The 24697-nt window shown below is 40.4% G+C and overlaps 1 protein-coding gene across 3 annotated transcripts in view; it reads right to left on the bottom strand.

The window, feature by feature from the left end:
* The window catches only part of GRID1 (glutamate ionotropic receptor delta type subunit 1), a 2431615-nt gene that overhangs the window by 1954924 nt on the left and 451994 nt on the right, over window positions 1–24697 (bottom strand). The gene's annotated exons all lie outside the window — the stretch shown is intronic.

Here is a 24697-nt window from a genome sequence, read left to right as displayed (position 1 = left end):
CCCCGTGCTGTAGAGGAGCACGGGGATTGGTCTGAGCAGGCAAGAAAGATGCCCTGCTCAGAACAGGGAGTCTGTGGTTTTCTCCAGCCTGACTGCTCAATATATCTTGGCTGGATAAAACCTAAGTGTGCATGTATGTTTTAGTCAGCCTAAAACAGCCGGCCTAAACACATATGAGAACTTAGGGAGTGGAGTGCACATAGCACTCTTCCTGCCCCTCCCATGCCTAAACCCCACCACTCACGACACTGCTGGCAAATGTAAAATAAAATGATGCAAGTGCATCGTTTCATTTTACATTTCCTGACTCTGAGCCAGGCAGTGGGGCGATGCTCCTATGCCATTGCGGAGGAGCCACCACTGAACAAATGGTTACAAAGAATATGAGACAGATGATGGAGTGAACAAATGGGAATCTTGTGGGTGGACTGAAGTCCACAGATGAAATACAGCATGTCTCTTCGAGATATTGAATGCGCTGTCTAGCCAAGACCTAAAAGGGATTCTGAAGGTGGTAATGTGTAACAAAACCTTTTGTGCATATTTGTTCTGTGTCATTTTTGTTGAGCTATTAATGAGCCCTGTTTTTTTCTGTGCTGCTCTGTATTTATGATGCATTATTTCAATGTGATTTTGTGGTAGTCTACTTCAGTTGTTGAGTTGTGTTCTGTTTTGTTGTGAATTATGGTTATATTTCAACTGTGTTGTAATGCTGTACTGTGTTTGCTCTTTTATAATATTCTGTTGTTATCCTCAGGTATTTTAAAAACTTGTACTACATTTCCAGCCAAAACCAGCACAAGCCTTCAAAGTTCCTGTATTAAGCAATCATTTACCACTTTCCAAGGTGGTAAAATAATACTGCTCCAGCTCTTAAACTTATGACACCAGTTAACCCAAAACTGCAGCAGAGCCTGTATCTTAATTTAGCACTCCCTGAGCTTATTTTATGCGATAGAGTCAAAAGGCCTTTTATGGAATGTACTGTTTCCACACAAGCATGGTAGGTTAAATTCAATCTTGGTTAAAATCATTGAGAAGGCAACCATTAACAATTGTTTGTGCTTCCACAAAAAGATGCAAAGAGTTCTAAATAATAATGAAATGCGTTGCATGTTAGCTGCATGTATATTATTACAATATCCATATACATGTGTTTTTTGAGGAGGTGCATACGTTCTCCTCGTAAACCTGATCAATTAAAAACTTTCTGTAACTTTAAGATGTTTATTCTTTGCTAACCAAAATAGTTCTTCTGTGGTTTCATATCTCTTGGAAAGAACACACATCCGTACAAAAAGATATAAGGATGGATTTATTTGTTGGTGGTCGGGTAGTCCTTCGCCAGGGTGATGGTGTTTTTTTGCTCCACCGCCCTGGAGGAGGTCCCTACTGCCAAATGTATTAATGTTTTTTTGGTGCAGTGGACTTTAATGCATTGACAGGAACTGCCATCAGGGTGGTTCCTATCAGTGCATTGTAAGTTTGCCTAACGGCTCAGTCAAACAAGTAAAAAAAAAATTTATTATCAAGAACAAAACCCCAAAGCGAGATTTTGTTTTTCAAAATAAATAATACAATCTTGACCTTGCCACCCGAACTGTCTCCCATGGCAAGGGGGGAATTTGGCAGTTTTTACTGCCCCATACTGACACAGTTTTCCTGGCAGTGAAAACTGACCTGTATATCTGCCCATCTAATTTAAGTGGGCATGCATACAGGTGGACAATCAACAGCCCCACCTCCATCGGAGGGGCCTCACCATGGAGGGGGCTGAGTAGTCTCTGCCGTCATTACAACAAAGCTCCACTCCCTTTTAAATTTGGTGATGGAGTACCCTTTCTGCCAACATATAAATCAAGCCATAGCGCAGAAAAGCACGAGGAAGGGAAGGAGTTCAATTAGAAAGAGGATGAAATTAATTTGTAGGTTATAAGATCGTGCAGTTCCATCGCAAATCATGATCTACAGTGGGGATTCTGCCCCAGATTGTAACGATATTTTAAAAAATCTCTCTGACTTTGCCACATCTGTAATTTGGCAAAGTCAGAGAGACTTTGCCAAATTACAGATCCCTGCACTATGTGGCAGGCACCATACCGTGCCTGTCAAATGGTGCAAAGATATGTATGAGGGCACCATAGGTGCCCCCCCTGGGCTCATGTCACAGGGCGAGACGGAAAGGTGGGCCCACTACGGGCCCACTATGTCCCTTTCCGCCTGCCTTTTCATGGCGGGTAAACCCATCATAACGCAGCAGGTGATAATGCAGGGTCCGATGGAGGTGGAATCATCATGGATGGGCTGACGGTGGCGGTCCCACTGCCATCGAAATGAGGCAATATGTTACCAAATCTCTAAATCATTTAGGAAACCATTAGGAGTTGCTATTTTGGAGGGGTGTGTTTAGGGCATCTCTTTCAAATAGCGATTTCTTATGGCATGTATTACCGTTTTGGAACCAAAATTCAGTTGCAAAACATTAGCATTTAACCGACTTGTGAATGGTAGTGGTAACTCGCAACCTGGAAGGGGTCCCTAAGGAAGCCCTTCCCATTTGTGAATGGGCAAAACATTTTTATAGTAAGCAGTTATCCATCCACCACTACCTAAGCTTAAAAAATTGTTTTAAAAACGTTTATTTTTTCTGAAAAGCATCCAATTTTTGTTTTGGAAAACCGTCTGCATTTTAGAAACAAAGTTTGCTTTATTTAAAAGTGCATAGGTCGGTTTGAAAAAAAATATGATTTATCTGTTAGTGCATAGCTCAGTTTACAAAATATCATAGGGTTTGCAAAAAGTCAGAACCCAATTTGGGACCACTTTTTGGAATCCTATTTTAGTACAGCTGGTTCCAGCTTATATGAATTGCAGAGGTGCCATATGTCATTTTGCACTTGTTCCCGTCAATTTTCCAGTGCAAAGACTGGAATGGGTCCCTAAGGAAGCCCTTCCCATTTGTGAATGGACAAAAACATTTTTGGAGTAAGCAGTGATCCATGGATCACTACCTAAGCTTAAAAAATAGTTTTAAAAACGTTTTTTTTCTGAAACGCATCCAATTTTTGTTTTGGAAAACCATCTGCATTTTAGAAGCAAAGGCTGCTTTATTTAAAAGTGCATAGGTCGGTGTGAAAAAAAAATGATGTATCTGTTAGTGCATGGGTCAGTTTGCAAAATATCATAGGGTTTGCAAAAAGTCAGAACGCAAATTGGAACCACTTTTTAGAATCCTATTTGAGTACAGCTGGTTCCAGCTTATGTGAATTGCAGAGGTGCATGTCATTTTGCACTTGTTCCCGTCAATTTTCCAGTGCAAAGAGAGACAATCAGTGAAAATTCTGAATTTGCACTAAACGAACAGTGCAAATATCATTTTCTATCTGAGTTGGTAGGTTTAATTTCTGTTCAAGACTGGTGCAAAGTTGCATGAGTGCAGTGCTTAACTTGTCTGACATGTATGTGAAATAGCTCATGATCTGGTTTAGAGAAAAACTTACAGTGTCAGTTTAATTTAAGATGATACTCTAGAAGTTTAATAAAAACAAGTTATCTAATAAGAAATGGAATATTATGTGGGGTTCTATTGTCATGGCAAGAATTCTATTAATATCTAGATCCTTGCACACAATAGATGCCGCATGATTGGAAGCATATATTTATCTTCGCAGGTACAGGGCACCACCCTTTTAACATCATTAAAGAATGAACCTCAGTTTCTTCGATTAACCTTGTTTGCAGTTTGCCACTGTGTCTCATTTTGAAATCGCAGTGTGTTTTTTATTATATTACGGTATTAACAGTGGGAAAGTCAATTTTATTCTAACAATGACAAAAACATTATGATTAAAAAAACATAGTTTAGTTCCTGAGACATAAAAGGGCTCCTCTCCCGTTAACAGAAAGCGTCTTACACGTGTGTCAGCAGTAATTTAATGGCATGGTATCAAAATTTAGAAATCAATAATTTGCTTTCATTTCATATCTTTTCAGTAAGAAACACTCATGCAGAAATTGGCCCATTTTTAGCACTCCCACAATCGGTTCATAGCTCTCACTACAAGCCTTATACCATAAAGTGAGAATTGGAAGGGATAATTGACGCTAGGATTCTGCCACAGTTTTACGCTGACTGGTGTCTTAAACAGCATAATTGTGAGAGTAGGGCTATTTTACCAACTTATAGTGGTAAATGGTTATTTTTCTTATGACCTTTAGAGGCATTTGCAGCTTCAACTGGGCATGTGGGAGCATTTGTAGGCATATCAATAGTGATCAACAGAACATAAAATATAAAATATACAAGTCAACATAACAACAACACAATTAAAACAAGACACAACACAGAAAAACAATGAAAAAAGGTGGGAAACCAATGAAAATAGGTGGGAAACCTATGCTCTCAGCCACTGAATACCAGGACATTTGTGGCCAATTGATGTCCGCATCTCTGATGGCGTTTGAGGCGCAAGCTGAACTGGTGTCTAAGGACCAAATGGGGGTGTCTGACAGCTGGATGATATTCTCTGAAGGGCAGTTGATTGTGTTTGGAGGTGGACTCTGAGGACTGACTGAGGGTATGTGAGGTTGAAACAAGGCTCTTTTTGAGAGCCTGCTGGATGTGTCTGATGTCTCTAAGGCAATGCTAGAGAAGCCAGGAAAAGACGGGGATGAATGAAGACAGGAAAGTAATTCAAAAGGAAATACTGGAGGTATGTGAGGGCATGCCAATGATCTCCAAGAGCCTACTGGGCAGCTGCGATCCGTGCAGGTAACAGCAGTGGGGTGTGGGGCCAGGTAAGGGGGGATTTCGAGGGACAATGTTGAGGGAAAATGAATTATTTATTTAATTTTTCTACTGCATCGTTCCTCGAAATCCCCCCTTACCCGGCCCGCCGCCTTACCGCTGTTACCTGCACAGACCGCTGCTACTACTAGGAGCACTAAAGGAACAGCTGAGGGTAGTGGCACTCTTGGGATCTGAAGGGGCTCGCTCATGAACTCTAAGATCATACTGGAGGTTTCTGTGGGCACATCAAGGGTCTCTAAGAGCAATCTGGATACTTTAAAAACATTTTGCTGTGCCTGATGGCAAGCTGAGGGACAGCTGACTGTGTCTAAAGGTCAAATGGAGGTACATAGTTGGTGGGAGGCTGATGGCCTGCTCAGGGTCCTTGAAGCCTGCCATGGATTTATGAGTATTGTTTGGGCGGTAAAGGAAGAGGGAGCTTTTTTAATTACGGGTTCAGGGTCCCTTAATGTCTGCTTGGAATGTCTGAAGGTAGGCAAATATCTCTAAGGGTTATCTGGAGGGATCTAGGACCAGTTGAAGGTGGGGAAATGGTTGGCTGTGTTACCTAATAACTACAAAGGCTGCCTCAAGGGTGGCTGAGCCTGACATCTCTGAGGGTATCCTGATGGTCACTGAAGGGTGGCTCCAGGAGTTTCATTGTGGGCTAGAAGTGTTTGAGAAAGGACTGGGAGTGTCTCAAGGCATTCTTAAGGTTTCTAAAGTCTAGATGAGGGTCTCTGAATACCTACTGATAGTGTCTGAGAGCATGGTCTCTGGGGCTATCTGGTTGTGTTGAAGGGTCAGCAAGGGGTGTGTGATAGAAAGATTTGGGTCACTGAGAATGAGATGGCACTCTCAGTGGAATATCCGCAGGTGATTGAGGTTCATGTGGGTTTCCATGAACCTCTTCAAGGGCATACCGAAGGTGTCTATGAACTTTATGGTGTATGAAATCCAGCCAAAGGTCTCTGAAACATTTGAGGGCTGTGACCCTGCTAGAGTAGCCTAAATATCATCTAAGTAGCCCTGAGGGCCTGCTAAGTGAGCTCGATGACCAACTGGAGATGACTGAGGGTATGCTAAGTGTCTCTGATAGCATTAAGGTATTTTCTGGGGGCATACCAAGAGCCTCTGAGGGAAGGCCAGTGATGTTCAAGTAACATCTGTGAGTAACTGACTAAGGCCAGTGTGGAGGTCTCTAATGTTCTAATGTACCCCTCCACTAAACCAATGCTGGCTACACCCATCACCATCACACCAAAATGCCTAACAACTAATATGACTCCTACAAAACACAGGGAGAGGAAGGGTCATAGGGAAATTTTAAGGGAAATTTTAAAGACCAGCCCAGGTTCACATCCCCAAATAGTACATGTAAACAACAAACAGAACCGGGGGTCTAGAGGCCAATATTATGGCGTGCTACCCTTAGCATCACACTGGTAAGTTAGTACCCAAGTTATGAAAAAAAGCCAAGAAAAAAGAACTCATGAAAGAAAGAGAACGCTAAAGTGATAAGTTGTAAGATCTGAGCTCATATATCTGGATTGCCATCAACTTGTCATCAGGATCAATATTATCATTTGGTCATCCAGCTAGAGAAATGGTGTGTCTCTTGATCATAGAGACGTACTACCACTTTAGCGTTCTCTTTCTTTCATGAGTTCTTTTTTCTTGGGCTTTTTATCGTAACTTGAGTACTAACTTACCAGTGTGAACCTAAGGGTAGCCCGCCATAATATTGGCCTCTAGACCCCGGTTCTGTTTGCTGTTTACATATAACAACTAATATGTGCAAAAAATCAAAACAGAGAAGGCTTACTAGAAGTAACACAACGGCCATCTATATCAATACCACTCACATGTATGACCATCTATAACATAATCTCATACCAGGTATCCAAAATCATTTTTTAAAAACTGGAGAATCCTGGGAACCGGTAAACTTAACTGGGAAAAACCCTTGTTCTCCTATAAGAGAGGTTGGAGCCTAAAAGACAGCTTGGTAGCCACCCGTTCACAAACACAGGAGCATTCCCTCCGTACAGTTCTGAAAGCATGGGGTCTACCCAACATGATCGGCCATTTTCCCTGCAGTAACTGCAGTGTATGCCACCTCACAAAAGCAGTAAAATCCGTAGGTCTAGAACCGGGAAAAACACGGCAGATTACCAGGCACACCAACTGCAATTCCTGCAATGTGATCTACCTAATCCCTTCCCCCTGTGGGCTCCACTATATTGGCATGACCAGTCGCAATATAAAAGTCTGCATCTGTGAACATAGGAACAACATCAGATTCAAATGAAGTACAACCAGAATGACAGACCATTTTTTAGAAACAGGACACACCACCAATGACCTAAAGTGGGCAGTCATTGAACAACTAGATGCCAATACCCCCAACCTGCAGAACTGCCTCTTCAAGAAAGAGGTAACGGTGGGTCTATTGCCTGGCCACCAACAGAAATGGCCTCAACGACAACATCCCATGGAATGCTCTTAAGTAACCCCTGAACTGGCCGGTCCCTATGTTTCGGTGACAACACACACAAACTATCCACACATCAGGGACACAGACAATTGATTTTCATTAAGCGACATGGCTTTTGCCTACCTTTTTGGCCACCATTATTCATACACTGATGGCCATTAGTCATAGCTTACATTTACAGAGGTTGACTCCTTGGGAGTAGAACTAACTAATCCATCCTTTTTTCACACCTAAATGCTGCCTCTATACTAAGAGCCAGATGTTTTTTCTTGGAAGCACTTCCTGCCTCGTTTCACAGCTATACGCAAGACCATCCCTAATGGCAAATAGGTTTAGGTGATTATTACTGTCATAAGAATACTGACTCCATTCCTTATAACACCTTAGGCCAATAGTTTTTACCAAAATCTCTTGCACTCCTTACCATCGAGTTCTCATCATCGTTGTTAAGATATCTCCGTATCTGACTGACACAATGCTTCGTGAGCATTTTTGTTCCCAATATTCCTGTCTCTACTACCCAGCGCCACTGCCTCACTACCTCCCTACATTACCTGACGTGCTCTAGTGTTCCACTCTAGAGCACATCTACACGCAGCGATTTCAGCTGACAAAGCGCAGCGCACAACCGCGCCCCCAGTCTCAGAACCAAACAGCACTTATACCGAGATGCCCCTAGCCTTAGATACCGTCGGGATCCCGAGAAGGATTGCAGTAGGTATCGAAGGTGGACGGACATCCTTGATGACTTAAGTGGCACCCGCTAGCACCTATGAGCTCAACATAATCCGGTCCTTCGATCGGTACCATGGCCCGCGGGCTACTTCTTCTTCTTTTCTTCCCATAATGTGTGACTACAGGAGTCCGCCCCCCGGGGATCGGTAACGGCTGCATACTATCTGTAGCCCGTGTAAGCCATCTTTTCTCTTGTAATTTCTGCCACTAATAAATGCCTACATCAAAATATTTATTTTCCTGATATATTTGCCTCAACCAGGTAATTAAGGTTTAGCAGGCTCCACTAATTTAACTTACATGTATTTCTAGCTTGTTATACGTAATTCTGGCTTCGCCCACAAGGGGGTCAGAAGCCATCAGGTATGTTCAACTTCACTAAGAGGTATGTTTGAGCACCCTTCTCACGTTTCGTGATTTAGCATTCACAAACTGTATTCTGCATGCCCTTGTGTGAAGTTTTTTAGGGGATCGATAATTTCAATTGGATGACTACACTGCAGTTTGCATAGCACCATTTTTGATTACCCTGAGGAAGTGATTATGTATTCACTCCTCCACCCTTTTTAAATTATATGTATTGTTTGTCCCTTCATGCTGTGCTTTGTCTTTTCAGATACTATTTTTGACGGTGGAAACCGTAAGTACGGTAACACCACTTCACCACAGCACACCTTAGTGTGTGTGCTACAATACACTCAATTATTCACCTTCTTTGTTCCTGAAGAAAGCCTCAGAACCTCTTGTCGAGGCTGAAACATGTCGATCTGGTAAGGGAGATAAAGAAGGTCAATCATATCTTCACAATTATCCCCTCTCGATTTTTAACCATGACCAAGAACTCAAGAATAAAGGTATCCATTGAGTATCTGAGAGATGCTTTCAAAACCACACCCTGAGCACTCCCTCCTCACTCAAATAAAACAAATAAAATGCTTAGCTGTAATTCAGCTGTCGTAGCACAGCTGGGTTGCACTTGGCAGCCCAGCTGGGAACACAATGATGAAGCATGCCCCCAACTAGGTTGGTGGGTGAGGGTTCCTCAAAAAAACCTGTGTTTTTTCCTATTCCAGTGTATGACATTGTGTCATCCTAACATTTGGGCTTCCCTACAAGGTCTGTCCACTTCGTCGTTTAATAACAACTAATATGCACATTTTTGCCACACATTACCACCACCGGAAACCTGCTTTCATGTTACTTTTACAAAAGGTACGTGCACCAAGCACTGCTTTAACTTACCACCAAGGACTCGAAATAGCTCAAGTAAAAACACATTCTGTGGTTCAGCCTTATGAATCAAGTTGCACCGTGCTAGCCTCCACAATACATTCAGAGAGCTCAAAGTGACTATAAACGGGTTTCTGGAATCAACACTGCATTTCCAGTTCTTATGACTTCCTAGAACATTGCTATCCCTTATAATCAACTCAATGATTCTTTGCAGCCCAATAGATTGTTGCTCTGAATCAAATGATCATCTAATTACAATGTAGAGTCAAAAGTTGTGTAATCACAGCTTAATTTGTGCTTATGGTTGTAGGTGGTGGACAGAGGCATTATTTTTGTAGCACAGGGCTTATTTTTCATCATTAGACTTTGATCCAGAGCAAGAGAGAGAGAGACAAAAAGGGATAAAGGCGATAAAGAAAAGAAAGAAATGAGAAAAAATGACAGAGTCTCTAGCTAGGTGTGATGAAGAACCTTCAAGAGTGAGATAAAGGGCCTGAGGTGAAGGGTGGTGACGAAAGAGACAGATGGTGGTATCAAAATGAAGTAAATTTGGTATTTTGCAACCTCTGCATTGGAACACTAATGCTTTTTTTACAACTTAATTACTGGTTGTAATTACCAGTGCTAGGAAAACCTGTTATGTGCTGTCATGTGCAGTTTCCGTGGCCCTCTTTACCCTTTGACTATTTTGGTACTAGGTCTGCACCTTGTTTCTTTAACTCTTACACTCCCTTCTGCCAACAGCTGAGGGACATTAGCATAGCAAGACGGTCATGGGCACTCATACAAGCAATAACATTTTTCCCGTACACTGGTTATTCATTACAAAGAAAGCCATATTTTGGGGTCTAGTGGGTCCATCTCAGAACTTAGCCTCCAGGGCCACTGCATCTGGTGCCCTAATAGCAGTCACATCCTTGTAGGGGGGACCGGAGTGAGTAGAAAACAGTGCTTAAGTATAGAACATCAATGCAGGAACATAGAGGGAAGAGAGTAGGGTCAGCAGAGTGGACCGAGAGGAAGCAATGTCCCAAGAAGACACATGGTCACAGAATGGACTAGGTGAAAAAGAAGTGGAAGTAGGGTTCAGAGGTGAGAGCAAATCTTCATGAATGCAGTTGGGAGAAGTTGCATAAGGGAACAGATTACAGAGTGAGTGAGTCTGCAGCGATGTAGGGAGGAGAAAGTGGGGCAACAGCGACAAAGAGCAAATCAGGGATGGGGGCTTCAGTGGATTCATTAATTCAGTTTTAACAATAAACCTCCTTCTTTGTAAGAAAAAGGTAGGTTGAGTGTTGAGGGATAAAAAGAGGCCCATCTTGTAATAAAGTCATCCATTAGTCGGCAGGCTGCACAAATCATAAACTGTTAGACTTTACCGGCCCATACGTTTTAAATCCTTATTTGAAAACCAGGACAGAAGATTACTTTAGAAGCACACATGAAAACTAGCATTGCCACAGGCTCATACCAGTGTTAATTATGTACTAAAGCCACCTTAGTCTAAACCCAGGTGATTTTACTTTATGAGTATTGTGTTTTGTGTATTTCGAGGAGTGTTTGTATTACTTATGGTTTTAGCATACCTTTTCCTTGCAAGAGACCAGTTAGAGTAGAAAACGTAATGGGACCTATGAAACTGATACGTGATGTGGTGACTGCCAGCTACATTCACCACTGCAAAACAAAAGCAATGTGATAAATTAACTGAGCAGGTCTCTTCTGTGGCTTTTGTACCTGAGGCGAGCCTCACTTACAATTTCAGGCAGAAGATCATCCAAGCAAGTTTCAGATATAAGTATATTTTCATGCAAATTACACATATTATACATATTGTACATGGACACATTACACAATCCCTAACCCCCTGCCCCACCTCAGTTCCACTTTTCTGCAATCAGGCTCTCTGAATGTATTTCAGTCATTGGTAGACAGAAAGATAATAGGATTTGTAGGAAGATCACAGGGCCTCAAAAATGTGGTGCTATCAGTACCAGACTGGACATCTACCTCATCAGGCATTATCCCAGGGGGCTGGAGCTATTGGAAGCAAGTTTTTGAAGGCCCAGGGCCACTACTAGCTCCTTTGTCACACACTTTGGCTTCCTGCTGATTAGTACAATATAAACAGCATGGGAATTGAAAGAAAGATAGAGAGGGAGATTAGTGAAATAAATCTAGAAAAGATAAAGAGTATTGGAGCGAGAACAGTGTGAGAGAGAGCAAGAGAAGAAGCGAGAGAGACAATAGATTGATGGGAAGAGAACGAGGGGGAGGGGAAAAGGGAAATGACTTGTTTGAACATTTTTGCCAGGGCTCTTTTTAGCTCCCAGTCTGTTCCGCGATGCCATTGTTGGAGGCTCAAGAATTAGTGATCTCGGACCAAAGGAACAAAGCTTTTATGAGGTTGTAAATGTCCTGATTTGGGGCGTTTGCGACTGCAAAAAAGCAAAATAGTTATTTTTATTGTACAAATTTCTATTTACAATTCGGTAACGTATTACCGAATTGCATGTTGGGTTAGCGATTCCGTTTTCGGAAGGGGCGTGTTTAGGGTGTCCCTTTCTAATACCAAATTACAGTGGTATGAGTGAATATTTTGTTACCTCAGTGTGTCACAAAATGTTTGCATTTTACTGCCTACTTCAAGTAGGTGGTAACCCATTTGCAAATAGGAAAGGGTCCCCAGGGACCCTTTTCCCTTTGTGAATGTTTGTAAAAACATTTTTTAAGAGAAGTCAGTAGTCTCACAGACCACTGCCTACTCTTTTTAAAATGCATTTCATTTTCCTTTAAGAAAAATAGGCTGCATATATATATATTTTTAAAAGATTGTTTATTTAAATGCAATCTCAGACATGGTGGTCTGCTGAACAAAGCAGGCCACCATCCCTGTGGCTTTTGCCATTCCCAATGGGTCGCAAACTGACACCTACCTCATTAATATTCATGAGGTAGATATATTTGTGACCCACTGGGAATCACAGAAAGTGTAAAGCACACTTTGTACATTGAAGTTTGTGATTAGCAAATAGCAAATAACAAAAATTCGCTATTTGGTAATCATAAACGATTACATAAGTACATCTGGGCCCTAGTCCTCAATAATTGTATTTCACCCACTATACCAAGAATTGAGCAAGAGGCAAAGATCAATTTGCTTATGCATTCTGCTGCAAAATTCCAGTAGAGTTAGTACTAAAGCTATTGAAAAGTTTTTCAACTTTTTTTTTAATATGGTCTCCATGTAACAATACATAAAACAATATAGCTGCTTCTTCCGCATTGTGTGTGCAAACAACACAGTTACGAAACCAATGTTCACAAATCCTGTCTCAGTTTATTTCTGTTTGTATTTATCCTCCTACTTCGCCTCTCATGATACCTGCTTCCAACAATGAGTCATAAACTATTGAAAGTTTTCTCTCCAACGTGGAATAAAAAGCATGTATTGTACTCCATTATACCACTTTTTCTGTGTGAATGTAGATTGGTATAATGAGCAGAGAATAGTTGCTTAAAGCTGTGAAACAGCTTGCTTGGCACACATTTTTAAATCCCAGTAGGGCAATTCAGCCTGTCTCCCTTCTGAGACAGAGGAAACAGATAAAAAGGCATTGGCAAAGCCAATAGCTCTTGCATTGTCAACAAGACTTTTGTCTTAACATGCTATAACAAGCGCCAAGTGAATGGAATCATTAAAATGCCATTCTGTCAATTGGCTTTTTCAGTTGCGGGAGTATTGTGAAGATGAGCAAAATAAATGATAAACTGACTAAAATTGCAGAGGTGCTCCATTATACACTGTACTTTTGGCAAAAAAGGAAGCTCCCTTTGTTGCTAATAACAACTATTGCAAAACATCAGGCATGCAATCGACTCAACTATCTGTAAAGAATGATTTAACATAGATTATTTCCGCTGAGAGGACAATTTACTTCGGTTTGACATCGGGGTAATGGTGGCTATCAGTGAAAAAACAGGTGAAATAATTGCTGGAAAAAGTGGCCAATTTAGTTAATGCCTTAGTAGAACAGAAAATCAGTTGTACAGATCTTCACGTGGGCAGGCCCATGCATCCAGGATATTGATAACTTGAAATAAATATTCCTCCGCGCCATTTAAGCGGGAAAAAAAACATTTAGCGTGTAATGGTGGGAGAAATTTCATGAAATACTACTACCAGTTTAGTAAAACGCCTTTCATATGGAAAGTGCTGCACTAATCAGACAGTATGCAACTCCATCACGTGCAACTGTATTTGCTCTGCATGTCTGTACATATGTTTTGAACTGAGTTATTCATTTTTGTTATAACATTTATTTCGAGTGGAGAGGTGTGGCTCACTGGTTAGAGGCGGCAGACCCGAATGCAGAGAACGGCCCGGGACCAGGGTTCGATTCCCGACGCGGCAGGGTCTTGGACCAGGATCAGCGGACTGATAATTCTCGCATCGGTGCCTACTCCGACCAGGGATCACACTCGGCAACTCTGGGCATTAGCTTGCCTCATCTCCACAACGGCCCCACACAAACGCCGGGGATGCCTGGTTTCACCTTGGAGACCCCCAGGAGGGACTATCTCACAGGGAAAGCCAGGACGGGTTCCCCAGCGGTCTATAGCGCTACGAGGCCTCCGGGTAGCAGTGCGCTTTACAAGACACAACAATTAATTAATTAACTCAGATGGAGAGTTACAAACACACATGTAGACCTTAATGGGTACATCAGTAATAGTGGGTTGCACCAAATTCGATGTATGACTATCTAAGAAAATGATGGTTTGTCATCACCATATCGTGTTACCATCGGATATGTGCATTAGAAGTAAATCTTATGTTATCATATATGCGTCTTCTGCTCAAATCATATTAACACTAAGAGTGTCCATAAGATCAAAGCTATTCAATGCATACTGTACCAATCTAACAAGTATGCCCATGGCATACTTGTGAGGCAAGATGCTGTGCATCAGTATAACGCGTGCATAAGTCCATACTGCTGGGCACGGCACAGTCATAAAACGAGGGTGAGCCTGCCATATACAGGTGGGAGTGTGGAATGGGAGACCCATCCATGCTGTTTCAAAAAGGGTATCTGCAGAGATATGCAAACAAGTTTAAGTGTAAGCGTTGGTTACAATCAGGGCCATGGAAGCGACCCAACAATATTCAGAGATTCCTTCACTCATCTCTCTAGATGCAGTGTATCATATAGTGCTGTGGATGACTGTGAGGGTCGTTTCTAGTAAGGCAAGATCTCTTCAAAAGCAAAGCACAGAATTCTGCCCCTCCCATGATTCTTCTTCAATGATTAAGACACTGTCTTGAACACAGTGGAAAGAGTCCCCTTTAAACCGTTCTTAGAAAAAATCACGAAAGCACAACAGATATGTAAATGTTGAAGTAGCAATTAACAGTCCTTTCCTTAGGACCTTGCACTGGCTACCCATTAAGAAACGCATCCAATTCAAACTGTGCTGCTTAGTACACAAAATCATCTATGGACAAGGGCCGGTCTATCTGGAAAAAAGCTTTTACAGGTTCCCAAAGGTCGCACTGTGAGAAATGGTGATAGGTCCTTCAGTAAAACCGCTCCTGAAACCTGGAACACCCTGCCCCTATCTATTAGGGCACAATCTAACTATCTCAGAGTCCGTAAAGTTCTTAAAACCTGGCTTTAATTCCTTTGACCTACTTTTCTGTCTGATGTCTATGCTAGCGCTCTGAGACCATCAGGTGATTTACGCGCTATATAAATGCAATTAAATTACATTAAATTATAAAGTATTACCCTGGTTAGACTGGACACAAGCCAAATAATCAAGAAGAACATCTAATCACCAACATTTCAGCAATCCATTTTTTCCAATGGAAGCCTCTCCCAGATAGATACTAAACAAGAGACTGTCCGAGTAGGCCCTCACCGGCTTGGTTAATATCTACCCTGGATTGTCCTCCACTTTGTCAGTGTAGTGTGTTGCCATTTTCAAAAAGGTAGAACTTGGCGACATACTTATTTTTTGTGATACAGATCCGCCTGTGTCTGGCAATCAGATGTATGTCACAATATCCAGGTCACAAATATTGACCTGCCAAAATATTGACTACCACTGTCATCAAGGTAAATATTTATAGGTAAGTATAGATTTATTATTCCTAAACCCACAGCTATGCACCTTGAAGATATATTTATCATCAAGGTATGTAAATGTGGAATTATGATTAGTAAATCTATACTTACCTATATACACTTACTAAGATGAAGTAGTGGTGGTCAATGCTGTGGAGTTAATATATTTGTAGGCTGATATAAAAAATTCAGTTTTCTGGTAGTACATTCAGGCAATATCAGAGAGTAGGTGGAACGCCGCTCAAGGTTATTGTTGCCCCTGTCTGTCCCATAGAATAGGTAGTGTTTATCTGCATAATATTTGTTTTTTTGTCACATTAGTGGGTAAATAAGACAAATTGTTATCCATGAAAGTATCCCAGAGATATTCCTTTTAATTTGGTATTTCCCAACTGATATCTATATGGGTATAGTTTTTATGTTACTCTACAGCAGCGTTATCTAGGGACCCCCAATGAATCATTATTGGAATCTGGGGACATCAACTGAGTCATTGTTGGAAGCCAGGGACCCCTGCTTAACCTATTTGAATGACTTGAACCTCAAAACAATACACACAAAAAGAGAAATAAGCATGTGTCAAACAAAAATACAAATACAGAAAGTCTGAAATATTTTATTAAATTCACAAACATGTATAAAAACATCAAACGTTTTATTTTAATGGGAAGGTTTGGGCTTTACTAAATTCAACTGAGGACGGCAACTTAATTTTCAGCCTCTGGTAATATTTTATTTTCTAAGCAGTCATGGATCCCCTGGGTAGGCGTTGTGCACCCCCAGGGGACGGTGAACCACTGATTAAGAACCACTGCTTTACAGCATTCACAACAGTCACTGTGTGATGGCAACTCATGCAGTAACCTTTCACCAAATTTTCCAATTTGCAACAAAATTGCCTTTAGCTTAATGATATAAAAGTCATACAGTGGGTGTTTGCCAATGTTGTCTCCAGTTTGCTCTCCTGTGGGTTACCTAAGTCGATTGCCTGTAATTGAGCAGTGGCATATTTCTATTGCCCTCATCTTTCTTGGGAATGTCACTGGAGTTGGTTTAGATTGCTTTATCCTCTTTGTTTGGGTAATTCTTTAACATCTAAATTTTATTTCATGTCTTAGATACATGTTGCAACTGAAGTTAGTCCTTACAGGTTTGCAGTTTTGCAGAATCTAAAAATGATGGGTTCAGTAACACATTTCAAAGGTACTGAAAGGGAATACTCTGGACAGGGTCAAAGAACATTATTACACTACTGCCATTCCACCTCTTGAAATATTGAATAGCTTAAATCATAGTATTCATTGCACCATTACGCTTCTTCATGGATTCTGCAAGGGCATAGTCTCCTAATTTATATCTCATAACTTGCATATCAGTTTCATGTTTACTGCAGTGAGCAAGAATATCAAAGTTATCTATTTCAGCTATGTGTCTCATTAAAAGAACTAATGGTCTGATTTACAGTTTAGTCCGAATTGACTTGAACACTGTCCAGCAAAAATATGGTCCTCCGGCCCTACTTAGAGCTGGATAAAAACCATGGTTCCAACAGCAATGCCCCCACGGTTTCTGCCGACTGAGCCCTGCACCAATGGCTCGACAGGGTTGAGGTCATCTGTATATGCGCATCATACCATCTCTCCTATTTAGAGTGGAAGGCCTGATGTCCTTTTTCCAATTTGGGACACTGAGGTAGACACTGGTGTTTTTTCACAGAAAAAAAATTTAATAAAATGACTCCCAGACTCCGGGAAACAAATTCTCAGGGAAACAGTCATTTGTTTTTTCTTTTTTTTTCAAAGACAAACTCCCATTTTGGGGGTGTCTTTTTGAACCGTAAAAAAGGTTTGCTGAGCAGCACAGCACAGCAGCTCAGCATACTTTCAGTGCCTTCGTGGAAGCAGCGCTGGCACCAGCTCCTATGAAGGCAAAGAGATCTCCACAGGGTTGGCAGAAATCTCTAAATATGGTGGGTGACAGTCTGGCCAGGGTGGAGGAGGTAATTTACTCTGACACCCTGACAGGCAACGGACCGCCCAACTTACTCTAAATGAGTCCCTAAGAACATATTCTTTCCAGCAGAAAGGTTATGTTTCCCCAAAAAACTATGCAAATTGAAAATAATAGCATGAATTCTGATCACTTTAACTAACTCACTTTCATCAATCATAAGTGAGTTATAGAAGCAGATCTATATTTTAAGCTGATGCCATGAAATATAGCTTTTAAGCCTGACAGTCAAAGGCTTGAAACCCCGTCATGAAAATGTAAGGACGCAGTAGCACAAGAAAATATTAATTTTTACAATCCAAGGTACCGCTATAACCAGACCGCTAAATATTTGAACCAATACATACATTTGTGGTTGCATTTAAGTGTCATTTCCAACTGCAGTCTTCACAGTATAACCTCTTCTGCTTTAGGAGCCCACTGTATTTTTAATTACTCTCATTCTGTAACAGCAGATCTTGATCCTTAATGTAAGTAACACTTATTTGATTGAAGCTTAGGAAGTCAAATAGCACCCTGCAGTCCATCAGTCAAATAGATATTGAATCATGGCACATAATTAAAAGAAACAAACTGAATAAAACAGCATGTACAGCAACGTGTACTCCTTTCATGATCCAAGATGTGCAGCAGCTCACTGGGGAAGGATCAGATGAAATGCCATTAGCGAAATGTTTGCATTTGCATAAACTTTAAAGAAAGGCATCTCAAAGAGAGGAAAGATCATCTTCTATTTCTGGAACAGGACAACAGGCAGGATTGCTTATGCTTGGAGGACATTAATATGTGGAGGGATTGGTGATCAGCTTGATTAGGCGACTTTTGAAAATTTAGTTAGTTCAATTTTGAATCACAAGAATTCAGTCCTCCACTAAGTGTTACTCAGTATTGCTAAACATTAATAATTTGAGTACATCTGAGATCAAACATCAAGGTCTACATCTCCAAAACCTACCATGTACACATCCACCAATGATATCTAAAACTAAATCATATAATCTGCAGGAAGAATCCGGAAAAATATTGAACACAAGAGTATCTCGGTTGCTTGTAGAAATTTTTGGGATGCAGTTCCAAAAGAAAAAAATTGAAGATATTCTCTGCAACTCATTCATCGAAAATGCAATGTTATTTTCATTTAGGTAGTTGGTTCAGTTTCAGCAAGGCATGACCATCATGGAAAATATTGTTGGCACTAATGTTTTGAAAATGTGCAAAATTGAGTGAAATTGCCTGAAACGCCACTAAACATGCCTGTATATATCTTGAAAATTGAACGTGATGCTATATTTTGCATTCAAAGCCATACAATATACTGCCAGGAGATTGGTTCAAGGAGAGTGTATCTCTCAGCTATAGGGTTACTGCTCCTAAAGGGTTATTTCTGCTAGAACCAATTTCTTGAAAGTAAAAATTAAGTGAAATATCGCTTGTCTAAAAAAGATGTCTGGACCTCATTTAGACAAGTTTCTTTCAAATCGGTACTAAAGTAATTTCAAATTTACAAAGTATGGGGGTCTTGGTACCTGTGCTCATTCCTTTCTCAATCACAGAGAATATATAATAATAAAAACTTGTTTTTATATAGCACTTCTCACCTCACTTCTACCATTTCGAAACACTTTACGTAAGAGGTGATCATTTTAATGGTTCTCAGTTCCTCATCCTCGATCCCGAGGGGTTGAAGAACATGTGTGTTTAAGTGGGATTCAAATGCATTGCCTTTTGATATCTACAGGTATTAACTCTTTCGAGCATACTGAGAATACCACATGTATTAATCTGGGAAGAAGAAGTCTAGAAAGTATTGTAAAGTTGCAGTTCATTCAACAGTGATTAAACCCACGCTGATTTCTTTTTAATGATGTATTTATATTGCAACAGCACATATTGTCTTCAGGAAAAAGAGATTGTCATCAACATTTTAAATGATAAATATTTGTTTTGAGGGAAATTGATATAAATTGCTAAACTGATTTGACTTTCCCCCCTTGTAACTCCCCATGCCACAACCCTTATGAAAAATAAGTACACAGGGAACGCATACAAACAGAGACACTATCATTAGCAAATTAATTACTGTTACTTATCATAACATTTCACATTTACATAAAGTGTTTTTACAGCTACCATATGAGGGTACCTAAATGAGTTAAATCATTTGATATAGATTCTCCTCATGCTTATAGCAAGTTTTCTATAAATGTAATATAATTTTATTGGCAATGACTAATGTGTACAATATACGTTTACATTTCCGGAAACTTAAAAATCTGACTCCGACTCCTCAATGCACAAAGGTCAAAGAGAGAAATTCCTCATTGTTTTATTCAGAAAATATCTCATGCTTGAAAAAACTCCCTGCATTATTCAGACACTCTGCCACAATATCACATCATATGATAGAAAGAGTCAGAGTCTTCATTGCAAACCAGCAGACATCATTGACTATGAGACCTAAGAAATACAAATGTACTGGTGGGAAATATTTTCTGAATATCTGCTTTTGATGGGTAAACTTAAGACAAATATCTAGAAAGTCAGAGACATTTACACTCCAAATAAAACAGAGGTTCAATCTCCAGCTTTCAAAATGGGGGCCTAAATCCTCATAGCACGCATTCTACATTTTGTTCAAATGCATATTGGGGCAGCGTAATTTATGCTCCACTCTTTATTTGCCTCAATTTGCAAATATATACTAAGAACTAACATTATATTAACTGTGTGTCTTAACCTCTTTAACATGTGTGAAGCATTTAAATCTATTAATGAAATCTAATCATTGTAGGGATTAGGGGTTAACATATGAGTACACTAATGTTCAGTTGAACACATAATCACATCTTCTTTCCTTCATGTTTGCACTTATTCTTGAAGCTATACATGTGTATTTATAACTGTGTATTTGAAGTGCATATTGACTGCTGAGTTTGAGCTTGACTGCAGGCTTCAATTGAAATGCATTTAGCCTTGCCAGTATATTCTTTCATTTTTTTTGCAAGTGCATTATCATGCTTCTCGTTAGTTACTGAAAGGCGTATTGTTTGTCTTAGACTGTTGATAGTGAGGCCAGAAGGGAAGAGCTTGGCAGCGAACATGGAGAATTAATGGGCAAAAGAGGACTTCTGTTAATCATGTGCCAGGAGTGAGGGATGTTCAAGGTTGCCATTTGCAGTCCAAGTTTCGATGTCATGGGAACCTTAAGGGAGGGTGCTGGCGCTCCTCACGTGTAATGAATTGGTTGGTTCCAGGTGGTGTGAAAGGAGATAAAGATGTTTCTGAAACTCTTATTTTAATTGGCGTCCCTACAGTTAGAGACAAACTTCTTTTGGACTTCAAGAGGGACAGACCGCTCTACTTACCATTCCCTGTAAGTATGAAGTTTCAGGCTAAACTCCTCGGGCCTGATTTGGAGTTTGGTGGACAGGTTACTCCATCACAAACGTGATGCATATCCCATCCGCCATATTACAAGTGCCATAGGATATAATAGACATGTAATACGACAGACTGGATGCCCGTCACTTGTATGGCAAGTAACTTGGTCCTCAATATATAAATGACCTAGGTCAGTTTGGGGCATTCAATTTTACAAGAGCTGGTGTACAGTTTATCATAATTTTCTTTTTGACAGATCCATCAACCACTTCTCAACAGTAAGAGGTAGGGAAATACACCAGGCATTGGCCCATCTTAAAAACAAGCCCGCTCCCTATCCAGACAGATACGAAACCCTCACCCAAATGTGATGAAAAAAATGTGTGATAGCAAGATAACACCTCACGGGCGCACCACCAATGGGACCCCTGGTAGGTACTCACCAGGACGGCCCTGTTATCATCATCGGTGTTATCGAGCTTAAAGAAACGTGTCCAAAATGAAAACCAACTGTGTTACCAGTGATAAGTGCAGTGGAAAATGCAAAAACAGTGATCTCACACACCATAAACCAAATATATACAAAAAAACAGCAAAAAGCACGAACAGGTAACTTTATTCTTGTTCTATTATGCTAATTGCAAATCTTAAAAAAGGGAAGATGGCTACTACCTATAGAGCCATGTTCTACTTGCCAACATGTTTCATTGCCATGGTGATATTCAGGCAATTTCTTCAGGGCAACAATTTGTCATGCCACTGCATTGGACACCAGGGTTTCAAATTACCTTTATCGGCAACAGTTTCTCCTACCAGCCAATCGGTCTTAGGTAAAAAGGTATTTAGGTTATCTCCATTCGTGAGTAACCTAACCACTCCTTCCGTAATCCTTATCGGTAATTGGAGTGTGATCGGTGTTTTATCATCCCTCGAAGTTTCAGGCTAAACTCCTAGGGCCTGTTTAGAGTTTGGTGGACAGGTTACTCCATCACAAACGTGATGCATATACCATCCGCCATATTACAAGTGCCATAGGATATAATAGACATGTAATACGACAGACTGGATGCCCGTCACTTGTATGGCAAGTAACTCGGTCCTCAATATATAAATGATCTAGGTCTGTTTGGGGCATTCAATTTTATAAGAGCTGGCGTACAGTTTATCATAATTTTCTTTTTGACAGATCCATCAACCACTTCTCAACAGTAAGAGGTAGGGAAATACACCAGTCATTGGCCCATCTTAAAAACAAGCCCGCTCCCTATCCAGACAGATACGAAACCCTCACCCAAATGTGATGAAAAAATGTGTGATAGCAAGATAACACCTCACGGGTGCACCACCAATGGGACCCCTGGTAGGTACTCCCAGGACGGCCCTGTTATCATCATCGGTGTTATTTAGCTTAAAGAAACCTTGTCCAAAATGAAAACCAACTGTGTTACCAGTGATAAGTGCAGTGGAAAAATGCAAAAACAGTGATCTCACACACCATAAACCAAATATATACAAAAAACCAGCAAAAAGCACGAACAGGTAACTTTATTCTTGTTCTATTATGCTAATTGCGAATCTTAAAAAAGTGAAGATGGCTACTACCTATAGAGCCATGTTCTACTTGCCAACATTTTTCATTGCCATGGTGATATTCAGGCAATTTCTTCAGGGCAACAATTTTTTATGCCACTGCATTGGACACCAGGGTTTCAAATTACCTTTATCAACAACAGTTTCTCATACCAGCCAATCGGTCCTAGGTAAAAAGGTATTTAGGTTATCTCCATTCGTGAGTAACCTAACCACTCCTTCCGTAATCCTTATCGGTAATTGGAGCGTGATCGGCGTTTTATCATCCCTCGAAGTTTCAGGCTAAACTCCTAGGGCCTGATTTAGAGTTTGGTGGACAGGTTACTCCATCACAAACGTGATGCATATCCCATCCGCCATATTACAAGTGCCATAGGATATATTAGACATGTAATACGACAGACTGGATGCCCGTCACTTGTATGGCAAGTAACTCGGTCCGCCAAACTCTAAATCAGGCCCTTAATTATTTTTCCAATACTTGTTTGGAAGTCTATATTATGCTGACACCTTCTAAGCTCCTGAAAAGAAATACTGGGTAGATTTCCTATATATTATCTATGTTTAGTAGAGAGAAGGAAAGTTTCTTTACAGAACACACATTTACTTTCATTTGTTTCATTATTGTTAAGACTGTCACTATTCTGTATCTCATCTTATTATGGCTCAATCTACAGAAATATTTCAGCTTACATGCTGCTTTGTTGTATCTCCTGAACATATTTTTATTCTGCTTACATACTAAATTGATTAGTAAAAAAAGTTAAACTATTTAACCATAATCTCTGATTCCTGGTCCTCACAGTGGCTTTACAAGCCAAAAATGTATTGTTTTTGCCTTCCTCCTCACAGTGCTTCAAGTCAATCATCAAAGGTCCATATGACCAATGGGGAAAAATCTTTAATGACTTCCCTAAAAGATTGCTGTGTAAGTACTAGTGTGCTATTAATATCAGTAAACTCCATCATATGTGGTGTTTCTGCTTTTGCAAAACAATGATTTTTCTGAATTAACAGTAACTGATCATATGTGACAATATGAATGAATGCATTCTGGAGATATCCCAATAGAAATATGCATGAAAAATAGACAGACTACTTATGCATGTAATCATAGATCTATCTATGAAATGTACATTTGAAAAAATGGAAACTGAAAAATACAGGGAAATTGGCATGAGGGCTTTGAGATGCCATTAAAAAAAATGACATCATCCAGTGGAGCTGATATTCACATGGATAACCAATTGGGGGATTTTGATAGGCCTCTATCCAATATCCTTCTTGTTAATTTTGAATGGAACTTCTTTATACTCATTTCCATGTTTGTTCTGCGGCTGAAGGTGTGCAAGGACCCTGGGATTAAGGATAAAGTGAGTTAAACAACAAGAAGTGCAACACTGGCTTGTATCTTCACTCTAAGTTGTCAATATAACCTTTGCTTTAAATGTAATCTACAAATGTGTTGTGGTTGGGTTTCCAGTTAGTGTGGCACACCCCTAAGCAATACATAACACAAGCAAGCACAGGCTCAACCATGAACGACATCTAGATACTGAAAGTACTGTGAGATCTTAAAAGTGAAAATAATTTGCTATGCAAATGCACATAACTCAATATAACTTGCCATGTGGTCACTGGCTAATTACATTGTTAATTAACAAGGCTGAAGGCCACAAATGTACAATGTTTTGGGATCACTAGAGCCACTAACAGGGCGTAGTACTCGTACATTGATTGGTCACAATCAGTGGCCATTTCCTCAACTGTCTATAATCCTCACAATTTATAACCTTCAAACTGGAGTCATCTCAGCTGTGGCTATCTCTTAGATCACAAGTGGACCAGATGAAAGTGAGCTAATTTACTGTGATTGCATGACGGAATCACTCATGCATTTTGCATGCATGCATTGTCAACACTGGCATTAAAACTAACGAGTAATTATGGCGCTTTCCTTTTGCACACAAGTACTTACAACGACTTGCCTTAGGGGGGAGCTGGACTTTGGCATAGTATCATTTACTAGACCAACCCCAGTCTGCACAACAGCAGGGAAGGTATTGGACTTTAAATCCAACACCACTCTACCAATGTGCCTCCCCAAAGTAATTTGTTGTAATGACTTGCATGTTAAACGAATGCATGGTAACTACGCGTTTGTTCTATTGCTGTCACTGTAAAGGCATAGCATGATTCCGGCTCCGTACTAAAGGATGTTTCTCATTCATCACACCGATTAAATATCGAGTCTGAAGGGTACTGTCTTAAATGCCAAACCCTAGATATATTTGTGAAAATGAGGAATAACAGGCGAATGTGATCCTTTCT

The sequence above is a fragment of the Lissotriton vulgaris genome, chromosome 5 (assembly GCF_964263255.1).
Source record: "Lissotriton vulgaris chromosome 5, aLisVul1.2, whole genome shotgun sequence".
In the NCBI taxonomy this organism is placed as follows: Eukaryota; Metazoa; Chordata; class Amphibia; order Caudata; family Salamandridae; genus Lissotriton; species Lissotriton vulgaris.
The sequence above is the reverse complement of the archived record's forward strand: the minus strand, read 5'-3'. Positions and strand labels throughout refer to the sequence as shown.